This window comes from Canis lupus, chromosome 22 (genome assembly GCF_011100685.1).
Source record: "Canis lupus familiaris isolate Mischka breed German Shepherd chromosome 22, alternate assembly UU_Cfam_GSD_1.0, whole genome shotgun sequence".
NCBI classification, from domain to species: domain Eukaryota; kingdom Metazoa; phylum Chordata; class Mammalia; order Carnivora; family Canidae; genus Canis; species Canis lupus.
In genome coordinates this window covers 42,381,772-42,406,369 of record NC_049243.1, presented here as the reverse complement: position 1 = coordinate 42,406,369, position 24,598 = coordinate 42,381,772, and the positions used below count along the sequence as shown (strand labels likewise).

Genomic DNA, 24,598 nt, shown 5'->3' with positions numbered 1-24,598 from the left:
AGTGTATCGGTGACAGATGGTAACCACACTTACGGTGAGTATAGCATAATGTACAAACTTGTCAAATCTCTACCTTGTACACCTGAAACTAATGTGACATTATATGTCAACTATACTTTGAAAAAAATCTATTCTTCATATGGTAACCAGAGAGGTGTTTTTATTTATTTGTTTCGTTTTCCTTTTAAGTTAAATTAGATCACGATCTCTGCTGCACATGAAATCAGTATGACATTCTCCCACTGCACCTAGAATCAAACCTTTACCATGGGTTCTAAGATTCTGCATTATTTTGGTACAACCTCTTTTCTCCAGCTTAACCTTCTGCCAAACCTCTCCTCTCACTCACTCCTCCAGCCTCACTGGTTTTTATTTCCAGTTCCTTGGGCATTCCAAGTTTTCTCTCACCTCAGGCTCTTGTACATGTGCACTCTATTTGGAATATACTTCTCACTTTTTGAATGGTTGTTCTTTCTTTTTCTCACCTTTTAGTTCTCAGAGTAAATATCATCTATTCAGAGGGGGGCTGGTGACCATCCTACCCCTTGCCCATCCGTAACTATCTACCCAAGCATAAAGTTTCTTTCCTTCCCCTTTCCACTAGGCAATGAACTGCAGGAGGTCAGGGAAGAGGCTTCTATTTTCACTGCCGTCATGCAATGTTCATCGTGACTAGTATTTGGGTATTAAATGAAATGAATGCCAACTTTCTCCAATTGACCAAACCTTCCTGAAGGAGTCTAGTTGCCTCTCTGTATTTTTTTTAGAGCTTTTACTGTTTTTCAGTTATTTTTCCTATTGCTTTCTGAATACTTTTTTCCCCCTTTGCTTCCTGTACATTATCTTTGTTTTCCAGCTTTGAGTTCATGGGTGTTCATCTGATCCACTCATTTAAAGTTATTTGCATACTCTTCAAATGAAGAGCAATCTGTTGGATGTGGCAGGGCACAGAACTATGAGAAAAACAAAAGCCTACTCTTATGCCATTGGCACATCTTTGAAAATAGGTATGAGGCAGAGAGAAAGGAAGGGAAGATTAAAATATATTTGAATAAGGTAAGGGACACAAATGCATGTACAGAATTACAGGGATTTCAAAATGCCTCAGCATATTTCTTGTTGCTGATGTACCATATAATCTAAAGCTTGAATTTTCTGACTTCTAGGGCCCACTGCATGCTTTTTTTATGCTCTGGAATTTGTCATGATACCAGAACTGAATATAATAGCCTTTATTTGTTACTTGCAATAATTTTTCTATATTTATAAACAAACTCAGATATTTTAGCTCATTTGTTCAACTGGTAGTTGAACAACTGGTAGGTGTTACTTTGATGAAAAAATAAAGGATCTAGAGTAGCGTATAATAATGAAAAAGTCAGCTGATTAAAGCATACTATTAAATACACCACAACCAGATTCACCATCTTAAAGTGTTGATATCACACTGAATATATACCTTTAACATACATCTATATCAGCAGCGACAACATAATTTTTCATTAAAGCATTCCACCCACCTTGTAAGTAAAATTTCGTTAAGGTTTTAGAATCCACCAGTGAGATAACTGCTCACTTGGCAAGTGAGTGAATCACTCTCTTGGATGGATAGAAAAGTTTAACCAAACTTTTGGAAATGTTTAGGAAAATTTAAACCAAAACTATTTAGTGTAGTTAATATAATGCGTTTTCTTTCTCCTTCTCTATAAGGAGAGTAGTTCAGTAATATAAAAATTCATCATCACTTCATATTGGTCTCTTTGATTATTCAAATATGAATCTGTAAGGAAACCAGCCAGAAAGTGTTCATGTCTATCAAGCCCTGGATCCAAATTTGATGGGCCAGTGGTTATTAAAAACTCATGGAAGCTGTTTAACTGCATAGCAACCTCACTCCAGCAAAAACCAAAACCACACAAACAAAAATAAGGCATAAAAAGCCCAAAGGATAAAATTCTAAGCATTTGAATTCTGCAGTATCAAATTCACTTTAGTAGTAGGTGGTGAATGCTTTATTTAAATCTATTCAGGTAGAAACAAAGTTCTTCTTTGGCTAGTGTTTTGTGTCTGATGTCCAGTCAATTTAACATTAAGGTTAAGAGTTAAGAGTTCAATTACTTTCACAGTGCTAATTAAGGTGAGTAAAGTTTATTTTGCCAGCCATCAAAACACACAGAAGAGTTCCAAAATTGCAAGTTGCATAAGAATGGTGTTTTTGAGATCAATTTCAAAGTAATTTATCCGCTTAAATATATTGGTATTTTAATTTTCAATTCACATGTTTGATAGAACTAGCATTCACTTGCCAATATGAATGGAACTCATACGAGATGGTACTGACTTAGAGAGGCATGAAGAAAAAAATGTATACTTTATCAAAACAAAACATTACAAGCAAAACCTCACTGAATAAACCCAGTTCCCTGCCACTAAGGAATGTACACACTTCAGTAAGTTGTGAATAAGTGACTAGATAAGAATTCAGTCTCTTAAAGAAACACCATAGACTGCTGTCAATCAAGCACCTCTATTTTGACATATATTTTTCTTTTTGCTCTATGTTCTTTCATATTGTACAGAGGACATTAATTAGACTAATCAGATAGTGTTGCAACAAATTCATTTGAGAATAATTACAAAGAAAACTCTCCTTTCTTTCATTTTTTCCCCCTAAAGGTCAGCATGAGTTCTAGACTGAACCAAAAATAGTCTAATCCTTATTCAGGAGGAACACTCATCAAATTTTACAGAATTACTTGAAATACAGCTTTATCACTCTATATCAAATACAATAATATTTTGATAAAACTAAATTAGCAAATAAAAGGGTGTTTGGAACTAGTGAACATCAAAGAGAACAAATTACTTTCAAAATTTGGCCATTTTGAATGTAATAGAACATAATGCAATTGCATTCTTGTTTTAAAATGTTATTGAGGTATTTCATACATTTAATAAAGAATATTGAGAAATTTCATAAATAATAAAGCCAGTTTGCTGAGATTTTAAAGGCATAAAGTTATGATAATTATTTGAGCTACAGTATTTTATTATGTAAAATAGGTGTCAATATCATTATTACTGCACTTTCCAGGATACTTTATGAGATTGTTGTAATATAATTTAGCTTAGAGTGCACAGCAAAACAAGTATTCTGTTACTACACAACTAATCTTTGTAACAGCTGCACATTTACCATCCTCAGCTGCTCCAGTTACAACAATCATCCTTTTAACAGCCTGACACCTGTCTCTTATTATATTTGAGAGCAATTGTTAATTTCCTTAAATTTTCCATCCCTTTTAGTGCCTTCGCCTTGCTTTATTTCTCTGATGCACATTTACATGGTCTATTATATTAATTCTCTCATTTAATCTTGAAAACCTAAAATTATTAGGAAGTTAATTGTGCAGGGATCAGAGGTTTTTCTCACTTACAGTATAACCCTGTTAAATGACACAGTCTGCTCCAGCTTCTTGCTGACACTGCAAGGGATTGTCTAGAATGAAGAGTTCAATTACTTTCACAGTGCTAATCATATATCATTATGTAGAAGCATGAATCCTTAATTCCCAAGCCAGAGCCGGAAGCAGCATAGCAGCAATAAAGGACATTCCAAATTCCTCTGTCCACTGCAGCATGCAGGTAATAACCAAAGAATAAAATAATTGTGTCTACTTGGCTATGCTCTTTATTAATTTGATGATGCCCACAATGAATCATGTTCCATTAATTTTTATTCACCCACACAAGATTTTTGTCAGAATTGATTTGAAATGTATTGTGCAAGGCCAAATACATATTTACCCTCTCTCTCTTTTTTCTTTTCTTTCTTTCTTTTTTTTTTTTTTTTTGAGAACTTTTCCTCCGCCATATAACGTTTCAGGGTACAAACAAAAGTTCTTAAATAACACTGAACCAAGTCTTGCAGGCAAATAATTCCTCAGCTTTAACAAAGCCTGATTGCTCCTTCTCCCCATACAATCTGAAACATGCAGGTTAATATGTAACACACAGCATTCTCTTGTTCAGTTTCCCCAAGGTCAACAGAGAAATGGAATTGGAGAGAAGAATATTTTGTTTGTTTCAGAGGCAGGAAAACGTCTTATGAAATCTCAGAGCAGGGTGTAACCTCATTAAGATAAATGTAAAAATAACTCACCGATCATAAGTTATGGAAACAGGAAATCAGTGCTTGTGTTTTATAACAAAGGCACTCTTACATTTCTGGCGTTAGAAAAAGCTTCTGTTACCATTTTCTTTCTGTCTCCTTCCTTCTCTCTGTTGGCCTGGCAGGAAACTCTCTGGCTCCCTTTGCTCATGTTTCCAGCTGCCAGCTTGTTCTATCACCTGCCCAGCTGTGGCCAAAGGAGGCTGATAAATTTCTCCCCTTTACTCAGATGAGTAACTTCCAAATCCACAGAGAGTTATAATCAAGATTGCCCTGTGCAAGAGAAACACAGCACAGTCCTTACTGTTTAACTTTTTTTTTTTTCTCGCTAAAGCTGCTCAGGGTCTTACTCTCTGTGTTGTACTTCTTGTTTTCAGACTATGAGTAACCGTAAGAGGATCAGAGATGTTCTATAGTCACAAACACAACTATTTATAGAAAATAACTCCAAAAAGAGTTTTCTAATGTAATGACTTCAATCAAATAGCAAGGTTGGCAAATAGAAAGTTTCAAATTGTTCCATTATTTGCTTGATTTTCTCCAAAATTTAAAGGAAAAAATATTTTCCCTTCTGTTCTCTCTTCTTCCTTCCCTACCTCTCTCTCCTTCTCTTTTTTTTTTCTCTCTCCCCCTCCCTTCCTCCCTTCCCTTCTTTCCTTCCTTCCTTCTTTCTTTTTGGTGAAAGGGTCAGTTTTGTGCCCTTTTGTATTTTATGTGACCAGCTCCTAACCCTAGACTTTTGTCAATATTTGGCTAATATTTTTTTCTGTGACATTAATAAATCATGTGTAAATTTAATATTCAATATTATATTATCTATATTTAAAATGTATTCTATTTTCCAAAAGTTGAACCTGTAACATTTAAAATCTTCTCTGTTGTTTAGAGCCTTCCATAATGCTTAGACTACCAGGGACTCTGCTTCAGATCACTGGAAACTAGTACTTTTTGCAAAAATCATTTCTATAGATATAGCACTTTTGGGGATTAAGTGGTAATCTTTTGCCTTTATTTTTTACACAATCCATTGTAACTACTGTGAGACACAACTTATAAAAATATCATAGTATTAGTTTGTTAATATTTAATAGCATGACAGTTTCTCCAGGTTTTGATTATTAGAGCACATGACCCAATTGGGTTGGATGCAATGAGACTGGGAACAGCCTGATATTGGAGAGTTGCTAAGTATAATTAATTATTAATTGACTTATGTGTACTTGGAAAAGTCAAAGTTGTTATGCTTATTTACCCTGGTTACACTTTAAAATGGCATTGAGATCTTTTAAGAAATACCAATATCAGACCAATGGAATCTGAGGTGGAGCCTGGGAACCTGTATTTTTAAAAAGTTTGCCAAGTGGTTCCGATGCAAATGAAAGTGGGAATCCTTGAGCTTGAGTTTCAGTAACATCAGTGACAGAAAAATCAGCCTGGGGCCATTCTAAGCACTTCAACTATTAATTCCTAAATACGCCTGACTATCTCACTATTCTTTTTATTTGCTTTCACACTTGCATATTTATCAAAATATGAAGAGTTTGGGTTGAATGCATATCCTGTCAAATCAATATTTGCTCCCATATATCAGCTGGGGTCTGGATACCCTCTTGATATTTCAGTAGGTATTTCAAATTAGCCTTCTTAAATATTTTACTTCACCTGAAAATTGCCATTCTAAAATTTACCGTGAAAAACCTATTTACATTTTTATAGACCTTATTGTCACTAAATCATATGGTTTTACTGTTTGAAATAATGCTTATTTCTGTTTTCTCAAAACTCACCTCCTTCAAACTCAGACATCTCTGTAATTCTAATACAAGATTTTATAATAGACATCATGTTCAAGTTTATAATTTCAGAGAGTAATTATTAATGGCCACTAATGTATATTATTGGGTACTATTGCAGTTTATTTTTTTTTCTGCTAAGTTTTATAGCTATAAATTTTTTGTGTAAATATTAGTCACACATCAGAACATAGTTCATGTATCTTGATTGTTTAAAAAACAGTCACATTAAATATGTTTATTACTTTTTTTCTAATCCTCAAGAATCTTTTCCTTCGTGTGACAGTCTCCCATCCCTTTTGTTTTCCAGATTCTGTTTTGTTTTTTGATCCACTCTATGAGTGGCCAGTGGCTGGCACATGGAGCATATATTGATTAGTTCTTATTGCATAACAAATTGCCCAGAAATTCCAGGGCTTAAAACAATAATCATTTGTAACTGTTCATGCCTCTCTAAAGGTTGGTGGAAGTTCACTGATGTAGATGGAGTTCAGCTTTGTGGCTTTGCTTTTCACTCTGTGCAGGTCAATGGGATGCCTGGGGCAGCTCTGCTTCAGGCTGTGGGGACCAGGATGGTTTTTCTTATATCTGTTATCCTTTTCTTGAGACTCGATCACCAGCTGGGGTATGTTCTCATGAGAAAGGCAGAAATTTTAGAGAGCAAGTGGAAACACAGGAGGATATTGAGGTCTTGGCTCAGAAACTGCATACTTCTAACCTACATGCCAATGGCCCAAATGGATTACAAGCCAACTCCAAGTCAAGCGATGGAGAAGTCCACTCTCTCTTCCTTCAGGCCACACAAAGGTATGTATGCAAAAAGAGGGTTGGAATTGGGAACAATAAGTTAATATATAAAGAAATACTCCTCATTCTTGTGCTTATTCCTGGTATGATTGACCTGTTAAACCACTCTAACTGGCCTCAGAATTCTTCTTAAGTCAGTGTTTTATGAAGCTATGCCAAATTGATTCACTATTAGGTAGAATTCTGTTTTCTCTTCCTTATCTGGCATTCATTTTCTTCATGTTTAATTATTTCTTTCTCCTTCATATTATTTCAAAATTAAGACTTGGTCTAGATTGTAGGACTTGTATAAAGCATTCAACTTTAAGAAAAAATTATTTAACCAATAATTAATATTTGCCTACTATTAGGACAGGATTGCAGGGAGAGATGACACTTTTCAGCCCTCTTAAGGTTATGTGTAGCCTTTGACCTACGTTCCTAATGAATTTTGAGTAGAAATGGCCCATGTCTTTTACAGAATGAATCCTTTCATTTTGAGACTTTTCAGTTTTTCATCCTTGCCAGTGGTCATGGAAGCAAATACTGATTGTGGGACCCAGGAAATTTAACAAAAATCCCCTACCCCTGGACAAGCAGAGCAGGACTAACTCCATTTTGTGCTGCACCCGCCACCTCCTGTATCACCCCCACATGACCTGCTTATTGCTTAAGGCTCTGCCCCACCCTAGTCAAGCCGCTGGGCACACCCTCACCAGAAATCGGCTCATAAAAATGTAACCCCGCCTTGTGCACGCCAAACCTGCGTGCCAATTCTGACCAGAGTGATAGGCCAGTTCAAATGGTCACTATAGGGTGACTCGTGATTCAATTGGCCACCTGCGTGTGGACCGACATGACTGTGCAACTTTCTATGTGTGTTACAATCCCATTGGCCACTGGCCCCTATAAAGCTGCTCCGCCTCTTAGCCTGGGGTCCAAGTCTCTGCTCCGCTGTGTGGGGTATACTTGGACCCAAGCTCGAGCTTGTAAATAAACCCTCATGTGTTTGCATGGATGTTGGCTCCTTGGTGGTTTCTCGGATTCGCAATGGGCACAACACTGATAATGGAGGTATGATGCTGAGCCATTGCATAGAAGACATCCCCTGAAGCATCAGCCAGACTCACAGCTAACTTGCTCATGAGAAATAAAACGTTTTTATGCCCCTGATATTTGGAGATTTTCTGTCACCTCAGAACTTGATCTATCTTGAACAAACTGTGTCCCAAAACTGAAGCTGAAGGTAAATAATGAACACAATTCACTAGAGTCAATTCTTTATCTTAGATGAACAAAAACAGTGCAGTATAGCATATGTAGGAAAGGAAGAACGAGAAGGCAAATGTGAGTGATTTTCAACATTTCTTAGTTCTTTTTTCTTATTACTAGTTGCAATTAAAATTGATATACTTTGGAAGAGCTCTCATGCTAATCACTATATCTAGCCAAATAGGAGAAAATAAAAGCAAGTGAGGAAAGGAATGGTATAAAAATGCCAGGCAAAGGGGGCATCCCTATAAGTTTTTCTCTTTTGTCACTCACACCTGACTGAGCTGGTTTGAATATGGAGGTACTGATTAGGAAAGTATCTTTGGAAAAGTTGTCTATTCAGCCTTTATTTTAAGTCAAACTAGTCTTGGATTGAAATTTAAGATGCTGTTCTTCCAACAATCTGCATTGATTTATCCCTTAGCCTGTCCTTTGATTTTTTATTTTTATTTTTATTTTGACATTTTGGTATCTTGGAAAGTTGATATATTTATAGGTAGAGATAGGAATCTTCTGATTTAACAAAGAAATGTTCTAAATCATAACATTCAGGAAAATTCCTTGATTTATAGAGTATCTACAGCCCCTTGGGGAAGAGTTTGAACACTATGTATAGTTGGGATTCATATATATAGAAACAGATTGACAAACTGCTATACCTGGAGGTAAAGATGGACATGAAGGTTCCTGATGGAGAGTTACCATGAATGAAAAAGGGGTCTGGCAAGTGAGGCCAGAATGAATAGGTAGGAATGAATGTCAGGTGTAGTAAAAGTTCTTCATTCTAAAAGTATATAATGAAGCTGTGCTTTAATACTGCTAAACTCAGAAGAGCAGCAATACTGTGGGCTTTAAGAAGAAAATGGCTGAGATAAAAATAAGACTATCTAACTGTGGAACTGTTCTCCTTAACTACTCACTGCCTCCACCATCTAGAGACCTTGGCAATCACTTCCTTATTTCCCAAGATAGAAAAAAAATCACCAGAAATGTGGAGATCAGCAGGAGCATAGATGTGGAACAAAGAACTATACCAGTTTATGGGCAGCAAGAATTGAGAACTCTAAAACAAAGTGGCTTCAGAACAACTGCTGGGAACTCTGATCATATGTGAGATATATCCCTCATGTCAGGACTCCTAATGGGAGAGAGACTATACCTGTAAAAATGGTAAAGTTGGGGTACATAGAATATGTCTGAACCTATCTTTGGATGATGGTTAAATCTTAAATATATATCTTAATTTTAAGAGAAATATTCATCTTAAATTTCAGTCCAAGGTTTGCCTTAAAAATACTTTCCCATTCAATACTGCCACAGTCAAACCTCAGCTCAGTCAGGTGGGAGTGACAGCAGCAGAAGAAAACTTGCTAAGGATGCCCCCTTTGCCTGGTATTTTAGGCCACTCTTTTTCTCCCTTGCTTTTATATTCATGTTTTGGGTCAGGTATCATGATCAGCATAAAAGCTTTTCCAAAGGTTATCAATTTAAACAATCTCCAGAGATAGTTTCAGATATATGCAAATTTAAGTATTTAGAGATCAGTATATAGAGCACAAACTAAGAATGTTTTTCTTTTCTTTCACTTTTTTGGTAAACATTTTAGTAAAATATACATACATAGTGAAGATAACCAATTATAAATGTAGAACTCAAAATTTTTCCACAAAATGAATGCATCTGTAATGCCAGAGTCCAGATTAAGAGAACATTACCAGCATCCTGGAAGCTTCCCCAACCCCTCCAATCCATATACCCTCAAGACTGACATAGTTTAGTTTTGCCTGATTTTGAACTTCATATACATAGAATCATACACTAGACTTTTTTTTTCTGTGTGTGAATTTATTACTTAATAGTTCATGAGTGAGATTTATTACTGTTGCATATAGTCATAGTTTATTAATTTCTTATTAGCCTATAGTATTCTATACCATGAATATAGCACAGTTTATCCATTCTAGTGATGATGTATTTTTTTCTCCATCTTGGGTCTGCTAGGACTAGTGCTGCTGTGAACATTCTAGACTATGTGTTTTGATAACCATTTGTACAGATTTTTGTTCTTTTTTAATTTTATTTTTATTTATTCATGAGAGACACACAGAGAGAGGCAGAGACATAGGAAGAGGGAGAAGCAGGCTCCTCACAAGGAGCCTGATCGTGGATCCCAGGATCATGCCCTGAGCCAAAGGCAGATGCTCAACCCCTGAGCTACCCAGGCATCCTGAGTTTTGCTCTTTGTATAACTGGGAATGAAATTGCAGTCATAAGATATGCATGTATACAGTTTATATACACTGTTCTGAACAGTTTTCCAAAATGTTTGTACCAATTTACATTTCCATCAACAGGTATTTTTTATCTAATTGGTATACAGTGATTTTGATTGGATGCCCCACATTTGAATAAAAAACCACAGAGGTACCAGATGAAGTTATCTTCCATGGGAGAAGCATCAATCACTGTTGCCTCTACTTAGTGAACAGAAAACAGGGCTTGGCATCTAAATCTTCCATTTACTAAACTGAGTCAATTTTGGATAAGTTCCATCTACCCTTGGTTTGTTCTTTGTTTTTGACTCTAGACTTCCAATTTTTCCACTGAACAATTTTTCAAATTGTTCACTGGGATCACCATCTGTGGAGGATGTTTCTATCCTTTGCAATGAGTAAATGAAGAAAATCCCTTGGCATTACTCATTAGCTTTCTTCTTTAGGCATCTTAAGAATTTAGCAAGTGTCTTAAAGGAGAAACCCTCAAGTCTTCAATTTTGTCATATTTACCCTATGTGACCACTAAAGTCTGTACTGATTTCTGAATCTTACTCCTTTGCAAGGACAAGAATGAATTCTCAATCCCTTACTTTCCTCATTAGAAGAAAAAAGTTGAAAATATAGCTGTGGATCAATAAGGCACCACTCCTCCCAACACTATCAACTGAAAATAATTGTGTTCACTGGAACCACTTAATCTGGAGGATCTTTTCCCTTCAGTATCACAGTATTATGGAACAGTCTGCTTTACTTTTCATAAATTTTAGGCTTCGCTATTTTGTTTCCTTTCTGTATAGTCTTAGAATTATTCCACATGTCTTTGGAGGAAACAGGCTGTATGTTTGAGGTTACTCAACTCTACAATCTTGTTTCTTCAGTGCTGTGCAACTATTGAACACTCCACTGGTTTTGTTCTCCCATAATGGCTCCCTGCCGATGCTAAGCCAGGTTCTTCCTCTCTTCTGGTGCTCCAGGAAGAAAAAAGAATTGCCACCAGAAAGAATGGCTTCCAATCATCAGCTCACCTCTCCATGGTCCTCTCACATCCATTTTATTAGTTGCCAGTTTTTATTGCTTCTGCAGTAAAATGACGCTTTAAATGAAGGATTTTTGCATTTTAACTGCCTTTTTTAGTTGTTCTTTGTGGAAGCATTAGTATGGCATGAATTAATCCTTCTCTTAGTTTAGAATTTCCAGATCTGATTTCTGTCTAAATAGTAGGTTTTCAGAGCATGGAGATTAGTAGAAGTATGGCACATGTTTAGCCATGAGTGATAAATTATTACTTATAAAATTACTTTGAGAAATAAAAATAACACTAAGAAAGTCCCTTTATAATTCTGAAAATGTGTAATGTTTAAATATTTTTTCTCATTTATAACAAAATTCTATAGTGCCTTATAGAGAGCATTGTGTATTACACCATGTTGATGCTATGTATATACTATTTTGAGCACAAATAAACTTTGCTATATTGTGATACGAAGTGAGTTCATTAGGACCTTAGATGCAAAAGAACAATTATTTTGTGGTTTCCTTAATGTTGTTTTGTAAACTTTCTCTTTTAGTCATTTTGAACTTGCTCAATTTCTGCCAATGGCAACCTGTTCTCAAGCTTCAATACTTTGTCTTCATTACCCTCAGTTTTTTGCTTAGTAACAAAGTTTATTAGTCAAGCTAATAGCCATGAATTGTGGTTCATTAATTGAAACTTCAGATTCACTGGCGCTTTTTTTTTTTTTAGGTTCTTTTTTTTTTTTTTTTTTTAAAGATTTTATTTATTTATTCATGATAGTCACACAGAGAGAGACAGAGAGGCAGAGACACAGGTAGAGGGAGAAGCAGGCTCCATGCAGGGAGCCTGACGTGGGATTCGATCCCGGGTCTCCAGGATCACGCCCCGGGCCAAAGGCAGGCGCCAAACCGCTGCGCCACCCAGGGATCCCTTCACTGGCTTTAATAAGAAAGCCCACAGTCACTTCTTAAATCACTTTCAGATGTAGCTAATTTCTTTTAATCTTTTCCTTTTTTGTTGCTTTTTTTCTATCTTTGTATAAAAACAATTAATAGAGATCGACTCATTAAAAATGGTGGTTGAGTTTGTACCATAAGTAAACTAAAAACCATCATTTCTTGATATTCTTTTCAGGTAATATCATTTTTAAATGCTTTTCTTAAAGCCAGGATTACAATTTTTGAAAAAGATTTTATAATCTCTCTTTCCCCAGTTTTTCAGATTAAATTAAAAAATATAAGGGATGGACACTCAATTACTTAATTTTATGAAACTTTAATGTGGCAGTATTTCCTATTTTAATTTACTTTCTTGGTGTTATGGTAGTATTTTGTTTCCAGACAGCATGAGGTTTGATTTTTAAATCTCTTTTTGCTATAATAATAAGTAAAAATTCCAAACATACAAGGAAAATGTTTTGCATATAACACAAATAATTTAATATGCATGTATATATATAAGCACATATATACAAATGTATATGTGTATAGATACACACTACACACACACTACCAATACAAATAATATTCTATTGTAATCCCTAATGGTAAAAATATAACTTCTAATTGCCTAATACCTTGTCACCTCTTTGAAAAAGAGTGTTCTTCATTATGTGATCAGCTTTCAAAGTTGAGTGAAAGTTTACTTGATGGTTACAGTGCTTGAACTCTTGTATAGTAAATTAGATTCTACAAAGCTCCCATGTATTTATTGGAGTTTAACAAAACTGCATGATTCTGTACTACTTGGGTACCAGCAGGAAGCAACCCCTGAGAGAAGAAATCACAGCTGGGAGCAATTAAGACTGATTAGTTTGTGGCTGAGAAAATCAAAATGGAAAGAAACTTCTCTTTGGGGGAATTAGGAGCTGCATTCCCAAGCATTTCTGAGTTGAGTACAATTCTCAGAGGAATTTAGGGCCAAGGAAAAATGTGAATTTCAAATATTTGGAGGTTTTCTCAGCTTATTTAATGTCTGCATAACCACGATGTGTTGACTCTATTGAATATTTGAAAGAAAAAAGTTCAAGTAAATGACCAACTTTTCTTCACATAGATTTCCCAACTTTTTCATGTACTTCAAGGTTTCCCTAATATTTTAATTTGATCTTATAGATAGAATATAGATGCTTAATGTAACTTCTTATTATTTACTGAGATTGCAATAGCTATGAGAAATTGGCTAAGCACATAAATATCAGTTCTTTTGAAAAAAATGCACATTATTGTGTATGAGACTGGTCTGAATTATCCTTTAGAAAGTGTAAAATAGTTCAGTTGAAATTTTAAACAAGAAATATGCAGAAACTTTATATAATTCCTGAAACTGCTATCCTGGATAAAGAATTGGTTTCTAAAGAGCTAGATAAGGATGTGCTTAACAGAGCAAAAGAAATTAAACAAAATGGCAATAGACTGCATAGTTTATACCAGTTTCTTTGGCTTTATATTTAAATTATAGATGTGCATTAGAAATTTTTTTTGAATGGGCTGAATTGGGTCACTAACAAATTATAAATTAACTAGAAAGTTGTTTTCCTAGACTTTGTAAGTAATCTATCAAAGATTCATTTATTCTCAATTCTATGTCAGTTGGTGCTGACTTTATTGTTTTATGTGGATAGGTTTGTTACTATATTGAACCTTCTAGAAATATGATGACAATATTAAGATGTTATAAGCAACAATGATTCTATTTTTCTTTCTCTTAACAGGTAGAATGGGTAATTTTTATATGTAATAATTTATTTAACATGATGTTCTTCTGTGTCCAGATTTTCAGTCATTTTATTTTTCTCTCACCTTTCTCTCTCTCTCTCTTTCTTCTTTCACTGTGGGGTGTGCTGAAAATATAACCTATGTGCAACAAAGTAAAGGCCAATTTTTAAAATATATTCCAAATTATCCCTGTGAAGGACTGATGGTTCAAAGAGGATAAAAAATGGAAGAGAGGGAAATCATAATTATTAACTATAAAAAATGTGGCTTGGTAGGATAATAGATTACTGAATCAAAACTTGTCTTGGGTTTTATTTCTGGATATATAAGTATATCTATGTGTAATCTCAGTTCTCTTAACTCATTTTATTACTTTAACCACTTTATAGAAAGTGACAATACTAATTCTGGATGCCAGATGATTGGATAACCTTAATACTACACAAATAGAGAAAGCTTTATTAGAAATATATTAAGGATAATACACTTCATTTTTAGTTTGAAACAATTATTGACTAAATTATAGGAAGTCATGGTTCAAAATTCAGCAATCACTGACCAGAGATTATGTGAAAGAGAACCTGGAGCTGATTATTGCCAAATTGATTTTCTACTTCCTAAACCTGTAGTTCTCAACTTGTTATCATTTAAGTCCCATGAATTCTTCTATAAAATAACCCAAGTATCAACAAAAGAAACTATTAAAAAATCTCACTTTTTTCAAAGTTAGAAATGTATGTATTTGCATGCATTATAATGCCATTCATAGTAAGATTTAAAAACAAATCACTGCATTAATGTTGGGAGTATATATTGTTCCTATTAGGGATTTTGTATCTGATAACACTATCTCTTGGACAGTATAAATCACATTACTGCCATCAGTAGGGTATTAGAACTGCTATGTAGGCTGACAAGACACAGTTAAAAATGGCCAGCAAGTTGGGAATAAAATGGTGTGTAATCCTACAGAGGACCATAGAAACCATTAGAAAGATGGCCCAGGAACCAATTTCTTTTTATCCTGTATTACCACAGTAGGTTGGGTCACCAATATATTCCTACTTACAACTGAATATTAAGTTAATATCCACTGGAGTTAAGTCAAAAAAGAATCTTTGGAATATTTAGGAAATATTTAGGAAAGCACCTGTTACCAGTGGTCTTCAAACTGGAACACATATAATCTGGGAATGAAAGAAAATTTTCCAGAGGAGAAGAGAGCTCAGGTGTTTTTAAGAGACATTTTTCAGATCTTCTACTTTCATATGAACTTTTTCTTAAAATTAGTCTGTGATGCTTTCATAATAACCCTTCTTCCATTTTATCAAAATTAAACATCTCTTCACATCCCAAATCTACATGGAACTTTAGATATCTTTGGATCCCTCTGTGGAAGCTTTAATGACTGACAAAACACAAAGAGCCCTTAGAGATTTCTTTCTTTCCCTCCTCATACCCATTCTCTTAAGCATATAGCACAGTATTAGAAAGCAGGCCATTTGGGTCAGTATGGAATCATTGTGGGATCTTCTGAATTCAGGTATTTGGTAGAGTTTCACTCAATAATTAATGGCTATATTTACTCAATGTTTTGTTTTTGTTTTTTGGTTTCCTCTGTCAAATAATGAAAAATGCACTACTTCGGAAGGAAATTCTCATGAAAGCATACCTAAGTAGATGTCATTAAAAAATAATGAGCAAGAAAAATGTTTTTGCCATGTATATAAAAACAAGCCATTCCTTTTCTAGTATTCTCAATATTCGTCCTTGGAGAGCTTTAAAAAAATTATCTTCAAAGAACCAAAGCAAAATATATTATTGACATTGGCTTTTAAACATTAACTGAAATATTTTCAAAAGCTACCAAAATTTTTACAATTCATAACGAAGAGTCTAGGTCTATGATTCTGGTATGATTTCTTTGAGATAAAAAATAAGTCATATAATGAAATAATTATTCCAATTATAGCTAATCTTTATTTCACCTTACACAATATTTAATATTTTCTGCCACCTATAAACAGTCTGAAATTATATACTAGCTCAAGGATGTATTCATTTTGATGGCTAATTTAGTTGTTCTCGATTTGATACATGATGGTTATCTAATCTACAAAGTTTAATGTAGGACTCAAAATTTCACATGAGCATTTTTTAAATGTATTTTTTAAAATTTTAAGAAGGCTTCATGCCCAGTGTGGGATCAAGAGTTGAATGCTTAACCAAATGAGCCAACTAGGCGTCCCTGCACATGAACATTTTTTAAAGAATACCATAACTTTTCTTCTCCATCTTATAAATAACTTTTTTTTTAATATTTTATTTATTCATGAGAGACAGAGAGAGAGAGAGGCAGAGACACAGGCAGAGGGAGAAGCAAGCTCCATACAGGGAGCCTGACATGGGACACTATCCCAGGGGTCCAGGATCAGGCCCTGGGCTGAAGGCAGCGTTAAATCACTGAGCCACCCAGGCTGCCTTATAAATAACTTTTTAATTTTAGCTATCTATAGCATATTCACCTATATTGTATCTTATTACAAAGTAAAGAGAAATTATATTTTCTACTCATTTCTCTAAAATTATAAATGTGGGTAGAATATATTTTGATGTCTAGCAGTTTAATCTTTTTTTAAATTTATTTATTTATTTGAGAGAGGAGAGAGAGAGCATGAGCAAGGGGTAGGGGTGGAGAAGGGCAGAGGGAGAGGAAAGAACAGACACCCCACCAAGTGAGGAGCCTGACGCAGGACCCTGAGATCATGACCTGAGTTGAAGTTAGACACTTAAAGGACTGAGCCACCCAGGTGCTCCTCTATCAGTTTAATCTTGATGAGACACCTTTAGTAATCGATACTACAAAGTGATTTATTTCTTGTAGAAGGCAAGTCAGATTTGCCAATTAGGTTATATTGTGGACATTTTCCATAAATGAAGTAATCACATTATGCCAGGTTCAAGGTTTATATGGAAATATATTTAATTGATATGATGAAAATTATAAAAAAAATCTTGTATTAGAAAAAATATATTGAAATGAACTATTAAAAAATTTTTTTTCCAGTCCTTTCTGAGTATGTCAATTATGTTGAAGGTCCCTAAGACCACTGCTAGGATTGATGTTACAGGAGGAAGCCTCACAGGAATCCAAATAAAGGCTAAAAAAAAAAAAAAATGCCCCAAGTGCCCCACAAATTATTGTGGTCATAATTAATCATTCCTTAAGTTTTAGTTAGGCTTTCTGGTATATTTAGACACAGAGAAATTAAATTCTAATGTATAAGCAACAAATCCTTTTGAAGATCATGTGGTTTCAGATATTCTGCTTTCAATGCAATTAGACAACAAAATATTTGAACTGTTAGCTCATATGTTATTAAAATCACTTTGGGGATGCCTCGATGGCTCAGCAGTTGAGCGTATGCCTTCCGCTCAGGATGTGATCCCGGAATTCCCAGATCGAGTTCTGTATTGGGCTCCTTTATGGAGCCTGCTTCTCCTTCCTCTGCCTATGTCTCTGCCTTTCTCTGTGTCTCTCATGAATAAATAAATTTAAAAACCTTTACAAAATCATTTTTGATGATATATCACATATAAAAGCCTTTGTGTTCGTTTGTCATTCATTTGTCCAAGTATTTATTCAATAAATATTAATACCATATATGCTCCAATAATACTTGTGCTTTGGATAGAAATATTAAATGAGACACCATTTCTACACCAATGAGTTTGAAGTCTACAGGACAAACTATTATACGGTAGTAAATAATGTGGTAGTAGCACGTATGAGAAATCTGGGTTCACTGAATCAATGGCTTTCTGGAGGAGTTGGTAGAGAATATGAGAAGAGATACAAGTTCATGTTTGGATCTAACTTTTAAAAGATATTTATTTTACCTGTAATCTCAATTTCTAAAGGTTAAAATTTCACATGAAATGCCCCTCAATTGTGGAATAGATAAGCAAACTGTGGTTCACCCACACAAAGAGATATTACTAAAAAACAAAAAGGAATGGACCACTGATAGATGCAGCAACATGAATTAATCTCAAATGTGCTATGCCAAGTACAAGGACCCAGATTTAAAAATGTACTTCCATCTCTAGGATAGCCTATAAAAGGCAAATTATGGGAGTAGAGAACAGATTAATAACTGCTAGGGGCTAGGAGTAGGAGGGGTTGCCTAAAAAGCAAGGGGGAATTTTTGGAGGTGATAGCATTCTTCTATATTCTATTTATGGTTAAGTCTCAGAACTGACCATTAAAAAGAATGTTGATTGGGGTACCTGGGTGGCTTAGTCGTTAATCGTCTGACTTTGGCTCAGGTCATGATCCAGGAGTCCTGGGATCAAGCCCCTACTCAGTGGGGAGTCTGCTTCTCTCTCTCCCTCTACCCCTACCCCTGCTCATGCTCTCTCTCTTGCTCTCTCTCAAATAAATAAAATCTTTAAAAAAAAGATGATGATTGCTAAATGTAATTCATAGCTTTACTTAAAACAACAACAACAACAAAGCAGTTCACATGAATTTAGCTGTGTTCCCATAGGTGCAAATGTGCATACACATATGCCTTCTCAAAAAACTGGCGACTTATTCCTTGCTCCCTTTCCCCCGTGAAAGGGTTCCCAGCAGAGTTTCTCAACAGGAGCCCTACTGGATTTTAGGCAGGATAATTGTTCATTGCCAGGGACTGTAGTGCACTTTATAGCATGTTTAGAAACTCTGGCACTCACTGGCTAAATGCCAGGAGCATCCACATACCTTTCCAAAAGTCCCCCAAGGGATATTTCTAGCCAAAAGCCATGTGTTGGACATGATTTCCCTGAACTCTCACCAAACGAAGAGGAGTGAGCATCACTGAAGAAGAAAGAAGAAAGTGTTTCACTTATCTTTTTTCTTTTTCTGGAGGTGGATTGCCTACATGTAGAGAAAGTACATTCTAGTCGGCTCTATCCCATGAACAGTGGAGTTGATTTTGCTATTGGCCACATCTTGGTGTTGGGAGATGTGAAAGGTAAATTCACATGAGTATTAGCAAGCATCTATCTGCACACCTGCCTTGAGTCTTCTACGCTAGCTTTCAGAAGGAAGAGATCTAGCACTTCCATCTTCCTCAGTCTGATTCCTGCGTCTGTCTTAGCAGATCTCAGGAAGGAAAGACAGGAATGTTTTACACAGATCCATTGCCCCAAATTTATACAGTTGTTAATTAGTAGAAGTATCATTTGATTAGTATAAATCTTCCAATCTTCAGTTCCTGTTATAACACACACTTGAGCATATTAACCCAGACCCTGAAACTCAAAGTAATCCTCTAGCATTGTGAACTTTCTGGAATTCATTCGTGGGTGTGTTTGAAAAACCAGTGCCATTTGCTTCTCATAGCACACCAGGTTCCTTTCCCATCTTTGAGTGTAACCGGTCAAAGTTATATAGCAGCAGTGTCTGCCCTGGTAACCCAGTGTCAGGCTCTCTAATTGTGTCACTGACTGATCCACACTAACTCCTGTTCTGCAATTTGTACTCTGAACAAAGTACAAATGAACCCATCAGTGTTAGGTGGAGACAAGCTTTTCCTTTGAAGCATGGAAACACTTTTTTTTTTTTTAAGTAAGAAAGTCTTTATTTTGTGGGATAATGGGAGTGTCATAATATGGAACATTATCAGGTCTTTTTGTCAGTGACTTCAAAAGCTAGACACATTACCACCTACATCCTGAGATTGAAAATTTTTGTTGCAAAATAGTATTGATGGCATTCTGAGAAGACAGAGGTATACTAGTCTCTAAAGAAAATAATTAGTTGGCAATTTATTCCTCCTATCTTAACAGCCCTTCCAGCACTCTCCTGTTGGCTTTCTTGTTCTTTCTTTGCTATAACCCTATAGAATGTTTCTAACTAGGTGTCTAATCTAATAAACTAAACAGCTAAACTCTCACTATGTAGTATTTTAATTCTCACTTTTTTCTAAGTGGTTGACTATGTTTTAATATGTAATATCAACTCTTTCTGCTCTTTAACATTCGTCTTTGAAAAAAAAAAAGATTTTTGTTTATTTCAGAGAGAGTGTGAGCTGGAGGGAGAGAGAGACAGAATCTGAAGCAGACTCTGAGCTGAGCACAGAGTCCCATGTGGGGCTTGATTCCATGACTGCAAGATCATGACCTGAGCTGAAATCAAGTTGGCAGTTTAACTGAATGAACCACCCAGGTGCCCCAAACATTTGTCTTTTAAAAAGGATTTTCAATGGTTTATGTAGTCTTATTGGGTGGGCCTTAGGCACTAGAGCACAGTTTGTAGGAACAATGTAGGGTTCTCAGAGCCCCTCAGATAGCACCACATAAACAATTTCTTTGTGAATACCAGCCTCTGCAAGTTTCTCAACTTATTGTCTTAGAACTTGAATATTTATCAAATATGAAAATGTTTTGTGTAATATTCTCTGATCAGGGCTGCTATGTATTATTTTATTTGAGGGGGCATTTAATTCAACAAATTTTTATTAAGCACCTATGGTGCACCGGAAATAATAATTATAACAGTAATAATGTATATAGTGTAACTCTGTCAGGAATTCTTCTAAATATTTCTGTAGATTGATTTATTTTAATCAATAGCATTGCTAGGAAGTAATTACTATTATCACATCCCCATCTGATAGATGAGAAAACTGAGGCTCAGAAGTGTTAATTATTTTGCCTGAGGTCACGCTTCTGATGAGCAGTGAATTTTGGTTTGAACTCTCACATTAGTTCAAGCCTCTGTCCTTGGGGTTAATGTTGGAGGACACTAATAAAGGTTCTGTTTCAAAGATAATGTTCTGTCTGCATATAACAAAAACAACAAACATATGAACTAAATTTCTGCAAAATGGCTCTAATTATGAGGTGATTACATTCTAAGTGGTATTATTTTGCTTACATGTATAGTTTTGTCTGTCTTTTTTTTTTTTTGCAAAGTTAATTATTCCTCCATAACCTCCTCTGACAAACAATGTTAGTTTCGCATGTAAGTAGAAGCAATTTTTACAGAAATAGAATGTGTAGGTTTATCACAGGATAGTATAACATTTCAGCATTTTAATTTGTAAATGATTAAAAATCTATTAACAATGGCCTCATATCTTGGAAAGGAAGCTTTAAAAAATAATTAAAAACCTTTATTTAGAATATGTATGCTATTCAAACAGATCAAAGCCACAAACAAAATCTAATACCTTTAAAGTATATTTGTAAGATTTTTTTTAACTTTATCACTAAGGTTTATTTGTAATGAGACCACCATGTACTATATATTCTTTTAACTGATAGTCACTGATGTACATATAAACTTAGAAAGTCTTTTATAAATATGTCAAAACTAGCCAGGCGTAATCCAAAATACAAACTAGAGCCAAACACAATATTCACTGTAATCGATGCCAGTGCACAGAGAGAACTCATTTGTAGATCTTATTTTTGCTTATTAGGTTTTCAAAAATATAGCAATGATCTACCAATGGAAATAATTTAGGTGCCTGGATTTATCAGACTCCTTTTTTTGAAAAAGTTATTTACATCATTACTATGTTCTACAGGTGCATTAAGGATGCAATTATTCTTCCAGTTAATTCATTCTAAATTGACAAACTGCTTAAAAATTAAAGCAGGGAAAATCATCTTTTTGACTTTATAAATTAAAAAAAAAACCTATTTCAATATGTTTCTTTTGTTGACTTGAATATATGTTTTAAATTTTGGTTATAAAACATGACTTTGTGTATTAAACATTCTCCTCAAAGTAGTTGGTTTGCTGGTGACACATGACTCTTTCCCTGGAGGGAGGCTGATGACACTGCCAATCTCTTAGGAGAAAAGAGAGAGTAGCCCACACGCCTCTGTCCCTCACTTTTGAGTCAGACTGATAATATAAAGGGAAAACTTTCTAATTCCTTTATAAATAATTAACCTTGGTCAACTTTGGTAATTAAATTAAGCAAACCGATTAACTTTCTGATAATATTACAGAAAATCAATTGAAAAAAATCAAAAGGTGATGAAATACAAAATTTGCATCTCTCTTAGAATCTTGAAGAATATTTATGTAATTATTTTTTAAGTAGGCTCCATGTCCAGCATGGAGCCCAATATGGAGTTTGAACTCAGAACCAGGACCTGAGCTGAGATCAAGAGCTGGACGCTTAACCGACTGAACCACCTAGGCAACCTGAATATTCATGTAATTTTAAGAGTGGATAAATTGGTATTACAGCAATGTACATACACTTAGCTAGAACTTTGGAGATGTGGGTCTAAATCCCTGCCCTTTCCTGAACCAGCTGAACAGTTTTGTGTAAACCACTTTTACTCTTGGGACTTTGTTCCTTTATTTATCAAAGTAAAGGCTGAAATAAGAGAATCATGCACTGTACCTTGTTGGTCTCTTCTCCCTCTGTTACTCTGATTTTACAAAGATGCCCTTCTCCCTTGGAGAGGCTAAAGATGAGTCAGGCCTGGAGGCCCTGGAGTATGGAAAAAAAGGACCAGAAGACCTTTCCAAGAGCAACTAGTTCACTGAGCACCTACAACTTTCTTCCTAGCCCTGTGGATCTTTGAAAAGGCAGCAAATGCTTTATCCTCACTCTTTATAGTGATATATCCTCAGGTGAGAGATAACTCGATTTCATCAAAGCTCATGCTTTTAGAATTTAATATCTCATCATTAAAAAGATGTCAGAGAAAGTGAATCAATCCTCTCCTGTGTACTGCTTTTTAGAAAATTCCGTCAATCCTAATAATTAATTATTTTGCATCACTATTGATTTAAAAAATGTATGTGATACAGATTTCTTTCAAACACATGTCCATTGGCCTGCAATGGTTATAAAGAAATTCTTATTTTTTCTATCCTTTTTTATTTTTGAAATTTTATTTTCTGATACATGTCATATGATTCCTGACTTAGACTGGGTTGCCCTGAAGTAGACCCTGAAATAAGAATTTATGTGAAAATGGTTTATTAGGAAGAGCATCCAGGAAAAACACATAGATAAATGGGAACCTAGAACAAGGAAGGGAAGAGAGGGAGGAAAAGGGAGGAATCCAAGCAAATTTGCAATATCAAGATAAATCCCATGGCTCTATCCAGCAGAGTAGACCTAGAGATAGGGTAGGTCACACTTCAGATTTGTCCCTTATGTGGGATGTGGGACCCAAAGTACTTATACCAATATATCACAGGTCACTGATTAGTAATTAGCAGATTCTAGGTAAATCATAGGTATGTAAATTTCTAGGCACCTCCATCTGGCCGCTGGAGGGTGGTCCTCTAACAAAGAGAACAACCAGGTTTAGGGAATAAAATAAAAGAAACCAGCAAAAAGATGTAGGAGATAGGGACAGAGAGTTGACAAGGTCTATTGTAAGGGCATTTGCACTCCAAAAGCAACCATAAAGGTGATGAAAATTATCTAATGAAGTAGCTTCCTATAAAGAATAGAGGGGTAGATCTTGCTGATCTGTTTTTACAGAGAAGTGTTTGTGTCTGTGTGGGTCCTGCAGGAAACAAAGGGCATACCACACATTCAGTAATTTGAAGAGTTTAATAAAAGAACTATTTACAAAAATGAGGGCAGTGAGCAGGGAAGCATTAGGGATAAATGCAGTACTGGCAGTGGGGTCCATTCCTAAACTTGAAGGCATGAGGTGAGGAAGCATAGAAATGCAGAGGGAAGAAAAGCTCTGTTCCGCCTTAGGTGGCAGGAAGGCCTGCCCATAGATTCACTACTCTGGTCTCACTATCTAGGCTCCTTTCCTTGGTTCCCATTGGCCAAAGGAAGAGCCAGAGCACCTGGGATGCTCCTGCTTTGGTTCCAGCTGGAACTCACAGAACTGAAGAGAATTGAGAGGTGGGCAGAGGAAACAGAAGGGGAAAATGGAAGATCTGAACAGTGAAAGATGAGTTGCTAAATTAAAGCAAGTTAAAGAAATTGCCTAAGCCCAAACTACAAGCATTCCTATCACTTTTTATTTCAGCAAGATAATCTAAAACATTTCTTCAGGATATTTAGGGAAAAAATCTATTCATCAAACTTGAACTTCTCTTTCTACCCCTTACCAGACTGCCCTACTTACCTTTTTAGAGTTATTAAAAGTGAAATAACCTAATCCTCAAGAGCTCTTTCACACTACCTGGAAATTAAGCCTTTTCTTGGAGCCTCAAGATTTGGTCTTTGACTCTACTTTATGTTTCTCTTTTAATGCTTGAGTTTCTCTGGCCTTTTTTTACAACTTCACAATTTTCTTTGGTAATGTACATTCCTTTCTTTTTTTCCCCTCAAATTGAAAATAGCTTTATTTCTTATATACTTATTATAAATAATGCAAAGTACCAGTTAAAAAACAGCAAAAATTTACCTTCAGCCTACAAACCAGGGATTAATAATTGTTAATACATTGCCATATATCCATGCAATATTTTTTAGTTCACACACACATATATGTACATGCGAACACACACATACAGACTTATTTGTAAAAGTGAGGTTATGTACAAAATTATTTGGATTCTTTAACAATTCACAGAA

The 24,598-nt window shown here is 35.3% G+C and overlaps 2 long non-coding RNA genes across 2 annotated transcripts in view; one reads left to right on the top strand and one right to left on the bottom strand.

Moving 5' to 3' along the window:
• LOC102151291 overlaps nucleotides 1-4,462 on the bottom strand; it is a 51,234-nt gene extending 46,772 nt beyond the window's left edge. Inside the window, exon 1 of the long non-coding RNA XR_005376459.1 lies at nucleotides 4,163-4,462. This is a non-coding gene — a long non-coding RNA (uncharacterized LOC102151291). The remainder of the gene's footprint in view (nucleotides 1-4,162) is intronic.
• Nucleotides 4,463-6,300: 1,838 nt separating this feature from the next.
• The window catches only part of LOC119877394, an 81,730-nt gene continuing 63,432 nt past the window's right edge, over nucleotides 6,301-24,598 (top strand). Inside the window, exon 1 of the long non-coding RNA XR_005376071.1 lies at nucleotides 6,301-6,771. This is a non-coding gene — a long non-coding RNA (uncharacterized LOC119877394). The remainder of the gene's footprint in view (nucleotides 6,772-24,598) is intronic.